Here is a 13498-nt window from a genome sequence, read left to right as displayed (position 1 = left end):
ACCAATACTGAGTAGGGAAACCCTACCTGGAATAGCAGCCACAAGACCGTCACACAAAGAAATAAACAAGAATGTCCCTCTACGAATCCTCCTCCTATAACACATATTCACATAATTATCACCCAATTCATACAATACACCCAAAACTCCCAAATCTACCCAATTAGGGTTTTAACCAAACTCAAAGAAACAACATAAAAACTATACAAGGATCTTACCCTCGACACGACGAACTCAACGGCGTAAATTACACGATGATCTGACCACCTTAGCCTTTGGGATTTGTTAATAACGTGACGAATGCGAACTACGTAACTCTTTTCTCTTCTCTTGAAAGGTTTTAAGAAGTAAAAATGATTAAGAACAATGACGGAAGCCTTTTATATTAATCTCGCGTTATTAACAAAACCCGGCTAAAACCCCCGTAAAACACACTTACTCGGTCGAGTAAGTCACTTAATCGATCGAGTGTCCCTTATTCGATCGAGTTTCACACTTACTCGATCGAGTACCCATCAGGTCAGCTACTATTTTGCGTAAAAAGATACTTACTCGACAGAGTAAGCCTCACTCGATAGAGTACCCATAGACATAGAAAACCGTAGTATTACAAATTTAGCCTCCTATAGTCAATACACATTCTCCAACCCGTCACAATTCTAGTTAGAATTAGTTCATTTTTATCATTTTTTACTACGGTGGTTCCCCCTTTCTTAGGAACCACTTGGACCGGACTCACCCATTTAGAATCGGAAATTGCATAAATAATTCCCGCATCCAAAAATTTAAGCACTTCCTTTTTTACCACTTCTTACATGTTAGGATTTAGTCGTCTTTGACCTTGGACACATGGTTTATGATCTTCCTCAAGATTAATTCCAGGCATGCAAAATTCGGGGCTTATACCCTTTAAATCATCAAGTTTATATCCAATGGCTTTCTTGTGAGACCTTAAGACATCAAGCAATCTAGACAATTGACTCTCATTCAATTTAGCACTAACAATTACCAGACACATCTCCTCATCATCTAGAAAAGCATACCTCAAATTTGAAGGGAGGGGCTTAAGTTCGGGTTTTTGCACCTCAAGATCTTGAGGTGTAGCAACCAAACCTATAAAGTGTGAGCTTTCCTCTAATGATAGCTCTTCTCCATCCAATTCATGCTCCAAAGCATCTATCTCCTCATTTCCAATCTCATCATCACCTGCAAAAGATTCCAATAGCAAGAGTGACTCCAAGGGATTTTTAGATAAAGATCGAGGTGTAGAGTCTTCTATAACAATGTCAACAACATCCAAAATGTCAATAGAATAACAAGACTCTTCTATCATGGGACTCTTCATGGCACTATTCAAATTATATGTGACCTTATCGTCACCCACTTCCAATGTAATTTTACCATTCTTGACATCAATTAACGTACCCGCGGTATGTAAAAAGGGTCTTCCCAAAATGATTGGGATTTGGGCATCTTCGACCATGTCAAGAACAATAAAATCAACCGGAATAAAAAACTTACCAACCTTAACGGGAACATCCTCCAAAACACCCAAAGGGCGTTTTATAGAACGAACTGCCATTTGCAATGTGACACTAGTACATTTTAAGACTCCCATATTAAGCTTAGCACAAATAGAGTAAGGTATTACACTCACACTAGCACCTAAATCACATAAAGCTTTATCAATTTGATAGGTGTCAATTGTGCATGGAATAAAAAAGCTATCGGGATCTTTTAACTTAGGAGGGACTTGTTTTGCAAAAGAGCACTCAACTCGGTGGTGAGGGCTATCGTTTCAACTTCGTCAAAAGTCCTCTTCTTAGTTAAAATGTCTTTCATGAACTTAGTATAAGATGGAATTTGAGTGATTAATTCGGTAAAAGGAACGGTTACCTGGAGATTTTTCACAACTTCCATGAACTTACCGAATTGAGAGTTCTTTTGATGTTTTGCCAATCTATGAGGGAATGACACTTTGACTTTTTTCGGCACCTTTGTTTCAACATCTTTCTTTGGAGGAGCATCCTCCACATCTTTGATTTTCTCAACCACAAGTGGATCGTCCACCTCCTTTGGAACATCCTCACTTTCTTTACCATTTGGATAAATCTCCAACTTAACAAGTACCTCCTCATCTTCCTTGGGCATGGATGGTCCATCATATTTCGTACCACTTCTTAAGGAGATATCATTAAGGGTGTCATGTGGTTGCTCACCTTGAGGGGGTAATTGACCGTTTTCCTTGAAGAGCTAGATTAGGCTAGTTGAGCCATTTGTTACTCTAACATTTTGATTGCGGCATTTTAAGCTTGCCCATTCTTTTGGATTTGAGCCAACAATTCCTTTTGCATTTGTACTATCAACCTCTTAAGCTTACCTCCTTCTTGGTTGTTTTGTTGGCCATTTTATGGTGGGGGTTGATTTTGTTGGTAATTGTGTTGTGGTGGCCTTTGTTGGTTTTGATAACCCGGTGGAGGATTATACTTTTGTTGTTGAGGGACATAGGCATTTTGTTGTGGTGGGGGTTGAGGTTGAGGATTAAGCACATTATTACTTCGATAAGACATATTCGGGTGGAATCTTGAATTTGGGTTATATATGTATTTGAAAATGTACCCGGTGGATAATAACTTTATCTTAGAGCTTGAAAAGCATTTACCTCTTCAATAGTAGCTTGGCAATGAGCGGTATAATGACCCGCACCCCCGCAACCATCACAAACAATGATTTGACTTGTAGAAGATACAACATTGAGTTATTGAAGCGAATCTCTAGCATCTCGTTCCGCCAATTGTTGTTGAAGTAAGGCAATTTGAGCTAACAAGACGGAATTGTCGGAGGATTCTTCTTTACCTTTGAGTGGCACACTTGGGGAATTGACATATTGTGCATCATGGACCGTCATATATTCGATCGTGGCATGAGCAATATCGGTGTCAATTTGATCAAACCGCCCATTGTTGGCGGAATTAAGAATCCTTCGGGACTCGGCACAACATCCATTGTAGAATGTTATAGCTAGAAACCAATCATCCAACCCATGATGTGGGCATTGTCTTTACAAATCTTTGTACCTCTCCTAAGCCTCGTATAAGCTCTCAAGAGCTTGTTAACGGAATCCGGTGATTTAGCTTCTCAAGGTTTAGTTTTCTCCGGTGGAAAAAACTTTTGATAGAAAGCAAGAGCCAATGTCTCCTAATTGTTGATTCCCATAGCGGTGCGGTCAAGGCAATTGATCCAAAGCTTGGCCTTGTCCTTCAAAGAGAAAGGCAAAAGTATTTCCCTTATTTGGGCTTGAGTGACGCTCGTTTGACGGATCATGGAGCAATAGTCGCAAAAATTTTGCACATGCAAATTAGGATCCTCCAAAGGACTTCCCCCAAATTGCTTCCTCTCCACAAGGCTAATGAAAGCCGGTTTGATCTCGAAGTCCGGCGCGGTAATTTGAGTAGTTGTGATACCGGCCGGAAGCATAACCGTCGTGGGCTTTGAGTGATCGGAAAGTTTTACCATCTTTTTAGTTTGAGATGGTGGTGGTGGTGGAAATGATGATGAACTTGAAACCTCCTCTTCTTCAAGAGTTTCTAGATCGTCTAAGTAAGACTTTCTAGCACTTTCAACTTGCACGGGAGAAGCGGCTTCTTTCACTTCTTTCTAAAAATGTCGCCTTCTCCTAAAGGTTTTCTCGGGATCGGAATCCGGTGAAAGCAATTCTCCACTACGAGAGGACCAGGGCATAAGACAAAAATTTCTAGAAAATGATAAGTAACGGTTTCAAGGAACAAGTGTTCCTCAAGACAAAATAAAACAAGATAAAAATCGACAATTCAAAACACAATAAAACCGTGCTCCCCGGCAACGGCGCCGAAATTTGATAGGCTATCATACACCTATGCAAAGTTAATTACCCTAGACACAAATTAATGTAGTAATAGAGGTCGAACACAAGGAGACGGGAATTGCGTTGTGAAATGCTATGAGAAGGTTTCTATCAAGGTCGATTTCGTTTGGGTTTGTTTATTGATTGGTTTGATGATTTAACAAATATTAAGATATAAATAAACTATATGATAAAAGGGAGTCTAGGGGAGTCGGGTCACACATGCAAAGATAAATATATGATTATGTTAAACTCGGTAATAATAACATTGTCAATTGTTTAGGCTTAGAGACGCCCACCTTACGATATTAGTGTCAACCATAGACCAGGTTCTAGAGAAACTCTCGTTTATGCCTAGGTCATCCTACTACACATTCTTAGTCTAATTCGATTCCGTGCCTCTCAACTTTTAGAACGAGTTAACAAACTTATTCAATGAATAAGGCCTTTAAACATAGATTAAATGTGACGATGCAAACATGTGATAGAAACAATTAGACAATATTATATCAACCTAATTTATCATTTTACATATTTGATTTTGCATGGCTTCCCTAGCCCCTAGACTAAGTAATTTAGCTACTCATATTAAAGTAAAAACTATAAACTTTGTTAAAAGAAATGATAGACATGCTAATGGAAATGATGTAAACTAAATGATAAAGCATATAATGTAGAATTAAACTATGTGATATAAAAGTATTAATGATGAAAACTATGTGATAACTATAATGGAAATGTAAACTAAACAAGCTAGAATTAGGATTACCGAATGGAGATGGAACTTGAATTGCAAAGAAGAACAAAGTAGAACCAAATGCTTATATAAATAACCAAATGTTTAACAACCAAATGCTTAACAATATTGAAAACACAAATGAAAACTAATGAGAGAATATTGCTTAAGGCTATTATAGAGTATGAAATATGTGAGAAAAGATAAGCCTAATGACGGATTAAGGCCCCTATTTATAAGAAAATAGGGGCATAACGTAAAATAGCAAGAGAGGGTCAACCTCGATCGGGGGCGTGGTTATCCGGTCATTTTGGCTTCAATTCTTGTTTTAATGATTGAGGGATCCAATGTTCATGCTTTAATGCTCCCTTAATCACCCGATAATACTTCTTATTCTTAGCATCCAAAGCTTCTTAGCATCCAATGCTTTCAACTTAATTTGGACTTTCATTTTGGGCTTGACTTTCCATTTGACTTCATTTGTAATTCTTACTTCAATCCATTAAATCTTCATGCAAAAACTCATGCAACTTCATACACTTAGTCTAATACTTGGTCTTGCTTAGCTTTTGCACTCTAGCTTGCATCTTTGTTGGATTTTAGCTCCTAAAAGCTTAAACTCCTACAAAACATGTGGAAACAAGCAATTGCAACTAGAATAACAAATATTAGCTCAAAACACTATGATAAGTGCTAAATGACATGTAAAATGGAGCTAATATAAGGGGTAAAACAATGTAAATTATGCACTTATCAGCAGGATGACTACAATATTTCTTTTTGGGTTATTTGATATGAATAATCCAAACTATCGCCCATCTTCTCAAAATAATCCGAACTTTAATTTAACTCAAAATAAACCATGTTATTGCACCCCTCTTCTCATACTACACTTAACCCATTATTGACCCTTAAATTCCGGTAAACTAACAGGTGACCTATTTTTTGTTTAAACCTCTCTCTTATTCCTCCTCCATTAAACAACCTTCATCACCACTACCCTTCAACCAACATGGCAACATAGCAGCTACCACGACGACTATCTCATACCTGCCGCCATCGATATTCCATCATCGACCCCGCCTACACCGTCGACCATCTCTCGTCAACCGTTCACCCCAACAACCAAAATTTAACCCCGCCGTATCAACCACTTGGAGTCAACACCGCCGTAACCGAGCTCCAACACCATTTCCATCAAAATCCGCCACACTGCCGCTCAACCCCAACACAATGTTCGATCTTTAAATACCACAAGTAATGGATCTGGGAATTTCTGGGTTATAGAACAAGTGAGTCGAGGGTAGTACTGGTGTTAAATTATTAATTATGGTGGTCGTAGGTGTTGTGGGTGGTGGTTCGAAGGTGAGGGTTGTGGCTTAAGGATTCGGCAGTGATGATGGTGAGTTTGTGGAAATCGGCGGTGGTGGTGGTTGGGTGATGTTGGTGGTCTGATGGTACTTGAGTTCGTTATTTCGATAGCATGGCTGATCATATAGAGCAATTTCATAATCTTTTTAGGAACATATTATCAAAGACGTGTATTTGAATTTGGAGATTGTTGGTGCTCTGAATGTTTGATGATGGTTGGGTACTTAAGGTGGTTTTTATTGCTAAAAAAAATAGAGTAATAACCTGATTAACGGGTAACCGGTCACCTATTCTAATTTAAGAAAATGATAGTGAAAATTGGGTTTATTGGGAGTTAAAATCTTGTTCGGATTATTATAAGAAGATGGAGAATAGTTCGGATTATTCCAATAAATTAACCCTTTCCTTTTCAGCTCATTCCACTCCAACTGACATTCATCAAAAGTTTTAGCTTCAATAACTTCTTTCCAAGCGCCATGTACTACCGCTTTCCCAAAATTACCATTCTTTTCCATGATTGTTGCTTTGGCCTCAACTGCATTGTAAATGTGAAATAGGCACAAAAAATGATGGGAAGTGTGAAATACGTGAGGGAGTGCAGCAATTAGACCAGGCTCGTGATCAGTGACAATGACTGTTGGTTTCACATCTGGTCCCAACAATGATTTCAGCCTTCTCAGAACCCAAGTATACCCTTCAGTAGTTTCCCTCTTAATTAACACGTAACCTATTAAAAAAACTTTTTCCAACAGGTGTAACGCCTACACATTGAACCAATATAAGGTCGTACTTGTTCGTCTTGTATTTAGAATCGATTAGAATAACATCGGGACACGCTTTTAACATCTCTGCTCCCTCAGGATGAGCAAACCAAACATGTATACGAGCCTTTGTTTCCCCCTCCACCATGAATTCACTGAGATAGTTAGCTTCGGTCGCTAGATGTAACATATATTGCACACTGTTCCTCCCATCCCTATCCTTTGCACTAAATCGGGCATTCTCATTGTAAATTTGTTTCAAAACTGGGGCCGGCTGATCAGGAAACTTAAGCGTAAATGCATGCCTAACCATCCCCGGTTTCACATGAGACTGCCGTTGTTGGTTAATAAATTCTTTCTGTTCATCGGTTAACTTTGCTCTACGTCTATGACCTTCAAGAAACTTTCCAAACTTGCGATTATGAAACCGCACTTAGGAACTACTTCTCACACACCTGAACTTCTGTTTATCACCCTTACTGCAAATGGACACTGAAATCTCTTTATTTTTGACCTTCTTTGCGGTTTGTCGGGATCCTTCACATGACTTTTGTAAGGTCCACAACGCTCACATGCAATAATTTTATACGGAGGACTTTTTTCCATGTGATACTTATATTTTACCAAATGAAACCCTAACCCATAAACAACATCATTAATATGATCAAATGCTTCTTCGAAAGTGTGAAACGTATAATCAAATACAAATTTATCACTATAATCAACACCGTCTCCTTGGGATTCTTCAGCATTTTCAGAAATTAAAAAAAATTACGCAAATATTTTTTTTTTAAAAAAAGGACGAAACATGTGAAAAACACGAAAAGGCCTAAGCCAAAACGTGTGAAAAACACGAACATACCTGGGTTGAATCGTGTAGATCACACGTTTGGGCCTCGTCTATTTCGTGTGATCCACACGCTTAGGCTTGGTCAGTTTCGTGTGGTTTACACGATTAGGCCTGGGCTTAGACCCGTTTTTCACACGTTTTGTCCGGGCAAAATCATACATATCTGACCCGAATTCAAATTTTAAGCAAGTCGACATATAAAAAAAACGAGATTTAAAAATTTAAGATACTCGATTAATACCTTAGTTCCGTGTTACCTGTGTTGTTATTATCGTAACCAAATCCGCTTCCCTAGCCTTGATCATAACTATCATACTCATTGTAATATCGATAATGTTGTTCGGCATTCCAATCATTTTAGAATTGATTTTTGTCGTAATTGTACGAATTTTCATTAGTATACGATTCACACATGTATCGGAAAAATGGGTTATCGTCACCCATTTCCGATTTATCGAAAAAAAATGCAAAGAATATTTTTTAGAGAAAGAACGGCAAAGTTGTCAATTCGTCAATTAACTAGTAGATCTATACAAATTTGGCTCTAATCTCGTCACATATTACCTATCCTAAGTCACTCTATAAACTAATCTACACTAATTTAACAAATTTAAAAAGATTGCAAAAAAAAAATTAGCAAACACATCTTGTTGTTGATGAATTTGTTGTTGTTGTTGTTGTTGTTGTTGTTGTTGTTGTTGTTGTTGTTGTTGTTCACCCGGATTTGTTGTTGTTGTTGTTGTTGTTGTTGTTGTTGTTGTTGTTGTTGTTGTTGTTGTTGTTGTTGTTGTTGTTCTTGTTGTTCTTGTTGTTCTTGTTGTTCTTGTTCTTGTTTTTTTTTTTCCGAATTTTTTTGTTATTTTTGAAGCGGATTTCAATTTGTTAATTTTTTGAAGCGGGTTTTTAAATTTTTGAAGCGGAATTAGTTTGAGTACGGAAATGAAAAAAAACAAGATGGTAGTGAATAAAGGAGAAAGGGGCAAAATAGTAATTTGTTAGGGACGGAATGAGTAAAACTAGGGGCGGAATATAGCAATTTTGCTAATTTGTCTGTTTTGACACAAATTCTGATTAAGACGGGGCCGTCTTTTTTAATCAGGTCAAATAAAAGGATAGAACAAAAGAGAGCTTAGGGGCTAGCAAAATAATTTGTCTTATCTAGCTATGTGATGTGAGGTGTATATGACTTGTTTATTCTTGCCATCTTTATATGGACAACTTAAAAAGCCCTTACTTAGAGGTGACAATCGGGTCAGTCGAGTCGGTTTGGGTTGGGTCTGATTGGATCGGGTCATATCGAGTCGTTATTGCATTTGGGTCAGGTTCGGGTGTAATACCTCGCATGTATAGAGACCGAGTAGATGATCCACTCGGCCGAGTGGAGCCCCACTCGACCGAGTGGAGGACCGAGTGCACTTTGGCTAAAGGCTGGAAGTTCTGGAAATTGGTCACTCGACCGAGTGACCATCCACTCGACCGAGTGCCGGTCGAGTTTAGATTACGCGAGAAGCTTGGTTGGTGGAGTGTCGCTTTTAAACCTTATCTTTTCAGATTTCTCACCTAAATTCACTCCCCAATATTATCCCACCACTCTCTAAACTCCCTAAAATCTCTCTAAAAACATCCACCAACTTATCCTCTCAAAACCTAGCATCAACAAGTGAAGGATTCTTACCATCTTTTCTTCCTTGTTCATCCACCTTATTTGTAAGTCGATTTATACTTTATTTTCTTAATCTTATATTAGTAACCTTAATTTATCTTAGTAGATTATCTCCTAATTAATTAGGTTATGTGAAATTAAGATGGGTAATAAGGGGTTTAATTAGTATAATTATTGTAGTGGATTATGGTAATGAATGTAGTAATTAACTTGTGTATGAAGCTTCATTGAGGAGCATTTCTAGTGGCTAGCTTGAGGATTTGTGAAGATAAGATTGAGGTAGGGTTTCCCCTACTTAGCTATAATGATATGGGTGTTTAATTATACATTTATTGTCATTAATTGCACTTGTCTCATGGTAGTTGCATTATAACATGTTCTTGGTAATTAAGGTTTATGACATAATATGGTTTCATGATAATTATGCAAAGGTAAGTATATGGTTAATTGTCACATGATGGTTACAATGCATTATAACATGTTAAGAAGCAATTACATGAGAAGAGGTGAATTAATGAAGAATTGAGCATTTTGATACTTGTTGTGTTTAATGTGATTACATAATTATCTTGGTTGGAATTGTTTGGCTTGATTGTTGTTTGGTTGACAATGGAGGATGGTGGAGGATACTTGGTTGTGATTATGGAGTAAAAGAGGAGTGTGGTCCTTAATCAGCCCAAATAGGCCAAAAAAACGCAGCAAGAAACGACAACAATTGCAAAGAAAATTTAAAACCTTTACAAATGACCCAAAATTAACATAAAAAGAGACCTAAAACCGGGCTAGGGATAGGACGGTCCCAGAAACCGTTTGGCTTGTCATCGCCCTCGCATTAGCATGAGCAAATGAGAAAGGGATGAAGAGCCACGACCAAAAACAAACCCAATGAACAATCGACACAAAACAGGAACAAAATGTCAAAACAAACAACTTATCTATTTAAGTTTAATGTTAAGTATTTTTTTACTCGATTGTTCGCACTACAAGCTTGGGAAACCAAGTCTTGTGATGCCTCCATGTGTTGGGAATGCCTTGAGGAAGGGTCCTGACTTATGGGGGTGTTACATCGGGTCGGCCATGTTCAGGTTATTGTTGGATCAGGTCATTCATATGGATTTGTCAGGCCGGGTGTAATACCCGCCCTGTTTAAGGACCCGTTGACTGACCTTTTGACCAAAGGGGGAGCCTTAGCAAGGGATATGGAAGAGGTTAGTAAGATCAAGTAGCTGGTTACTCGACCTAGTTGAGGTCACTCGGCCGAGTAGCTTGGATACTCGGCCGAGTATGTCTATACTTGACCGAGTATCACGTCTGTTAACGCGTTATTATAAAACGTGAGATCGTGAACCTCATTTCATTTTCGACGGTTCATTTATCTTTCCAACTGATGTGACCATAATTAGAGCATATTTAGTCCCCGAATTAGCCTTGTTCCCATGCTTTTTAGTGCATATTTGGGTCATTTATTGTCTTTAGTTCTTTGTTTTGCATATTCTTTGAGGTTTTGATCCCTTGGTAGGAAAGGAGTGCAAACCTTGCATTTTCATGGCAAAACGAGACTAAATTGATTGAATTCAATGACCAAGCATCAAGGAGAGACAAGATTAGAAGGCCTTTGTACATACTATAGTAGATGGGCAATGATGAGAAAAGATCCTTGCATCCTCGAGGAAATCCCCAAGGATTTTATGAAGAAAAGGGAAGAAAAGAAGAAGAAATGAGACTGTTCAACAATCCGTGCGGATTGTCCTAAAGACGCCCGTCCTCCACCACCACAATCCGAGCGTCTTCACCACAAGACGCCCGGGCAGCAACACCAGAAGACGCCCGTCTTCTCCCAAAGACGCCCGGGCAGAGACCACAGAATCCGGGCGTCCCGTGCCTAAGACGCACGGATTCCAAGGCAGCACAACTTCGTTTCTTCAAGCTTCAAAGAAAGATGCCCATCCTTCCAAAAATACCGGGTTTTCCTTAAGTAGGGACTTAATCGTCATTTAAGCCCTTAGTTAACCCTAATTCCTACACCTAATCCCCACTATAAATACCACATTAGTCTAATTAGAAGAGCATGTTATTCTTAGAAATCTCTAGTGTAGTTAATATCAATCAAATCTCTCTTTAATTTTGTAATCAACAATTAATCAAGTTTTAATACAAGTTTTATTTCCTTAATCTCTCTTTTGTTCATCCTTTATTTTGGGTAATTGAAGATTATTTGGGTTATTATTGGGAGATTGACAACCTCTCAATCAAGCATCAAGTACTTCTTTTATTCTTTGCTTTATTATTGGAATCATTAGTAGGTATAATTCTCTTAATCCCTTTTTAATTATTGTTAATTACTTTCATTTATTCATCATGTTTCACTTTGTTGGTATGATTGACAACATTTCTAGCATGTTCAACATGATAATGAGTGAGTAGTCACCTAGCTATGGTTAATGGGTAATTAGGGGAAACCAACATGGGGAATGATTCATGCTTAAATTAATATGCTTTCATGGTTTATTTGCTTGCTTGTTATGATCTCAACTCATGCACATGTTATGTTTGATGAAATGCGAGCCTATGAATCCTTGTATTTTTTACCCATCACCTATCTTTTCAATGAGACTTGTAAAACATAAATCAACTCGAGTCTCATTAGACCATGCATGTTGTTGAGTAGGGAAGACTAAGTCGACTTGTAGGTGTTGTAAAATCTAATCGATTCGGCTCCGGGACCCAAACTTTCCTAGGATTGTAAGATATAACCCAACTCAATCCATCACAACAATAATTGCTTGCTTATAATTTGAGAACATGTTTGTATGATCAATTCCCATGAATCCCCTATGACCCCATGACACCCTAGTGCTTTTTACCAATTGTTTACAACCCTTTTTAATTCATCTTGCTTGTTTATTTTCATTGCTATTTAGTTTAGTGACCTTCTACATCAACCCCAATTGTGACACCCCTAAGACACCACTAGTTGCAATAGAAATCTCATCTCAATTCCCGTCACTTGGGATCCGACCTTTACTTGCCTCTTTACTAATTGTAGAGTTGTTTGTGAAGCTATAAATTGTGTTTTGGTCTAGGTGCTCCTAACGACAAGTTACCGAAAAGATTTAGTCCGACCACCAACCCTAATCTCTCTTTCTCCCATTTATCCCTCATCACCCTACACTACCACATGGCCTTGACACTAACCCAAGAAGGGATATAGTTCATGCTTGACGTCATTGAGTCGGGTTGTCACCGTGGTCGACATCGGTCTGCGTCTTAAGGTGAGTTTATGTTTCGTCGTTATCTTTCAGTAGGTCTTGAATGGTCTAGTAATAAGATATGGTTGCTACTTGTAGGATTCATCATGGAGTCTTGCTTGGCTTGTTGTTAGATGCACTTTCGTGGAATAGCGAAAAGGTAGGGTTTCCCTACTCAGTTGATTGCATAATTGATTTAAGATGTGGTAACTGTGATTGTATTCATATGTTTAGTATTGTTGTTGATTTGTATTCTTAATTGTTGGGGTTTTGGTGGATTGAGTATGTTGGTGAGGTGCGTCCTCGGCTGAGTGGAGTTACTTGCGGGAGTGGCTTCACGCCCTTGATTTGCCCCTTGTGGAACCCGCCATAAGAGGGGATGTGCACATTAAGGAACATGTGTTGTTGCTCGTTGCGATGAGCGGGGCTTAGGTGGGCAAGGCTGCGGTCCCCCACTGGCGGTGTGGATTAGCTGTTGCGGCAGTATTCTGGCATGATTGGAAATGGGAAATGATTGTGGGGTTGTTGTCGTTGTATTCTTATATATTGATTATCTTAATTACTCAGTGAACTGACGCCGTGTTGTGTTTGTAAAACTATGGTGATCCATTCGGGGATAGTGAGCAGTTGGTTTAGCAGGTACAGCTAGTCATGATGCTTGCGGGACATGGAAGGGAATCGACTCATCACGCTGTCGATCTAGATGTCGCTGTCACTCATGTCTAGTAGTCCTTTCAGTTGTATATGTTGTAATCTCCCGTACGTGGTATATGATGTAAAGTATAAAGTTAATTAATAAACGTTCTTTATTGTTTATTTGATCTACTTACCTCGGGCAACCGAGATGGTAGCACCCTTATATACCCAGGTGGTCCTTGGTAAGGCACTTTGGTGTATGGGGGTATTACACCGGGTTTTGGTTAGGTCCAGTCATTGTCGGGTCGGGTTGTTAACGGTATATTATCGAATCAGGTCACTATTGGATA

The 13498-nt window shown here is 38.6% G+C and overlaps 1 non-coding gene across 1 annotated transcript; it reads left to right on the top strand.

The window, feature by feature from the left end:
• Window positions 1-3038: 3038 nt before the first annotated feature.
• On the top strand, window positions 3039-3146 carry LOC141603088 (small nucleolar RNA R71). Its single transcript, XR_012524984.1, has one exon. It is a non-coding gene; the product is annotated as a small nucleolar RNA R71 (small nucleolar RNA).
• Window positions 3147-13498: the final 10352 nt, after the last annotated feature.

Source organism: Silene latifolia, chromosome 9, assembly GCF_048544455.1.
Source record: "Silene latifolia isolate original U9 population chromosome 9, ASM4854445v1, whole genome shotgun sequence".
NCBI lineage: Eukaryota > Viridiplantae > Streptophyta > Magnoliopsida > Caryophyllales > Caryophyllaceae > Silene > Silene latifolia.
The sequence above is the reverse complement of the archived record's forward strand: the minus strand, read 5'-3'. Positions and strand labels throughout refer to the sequence as shown.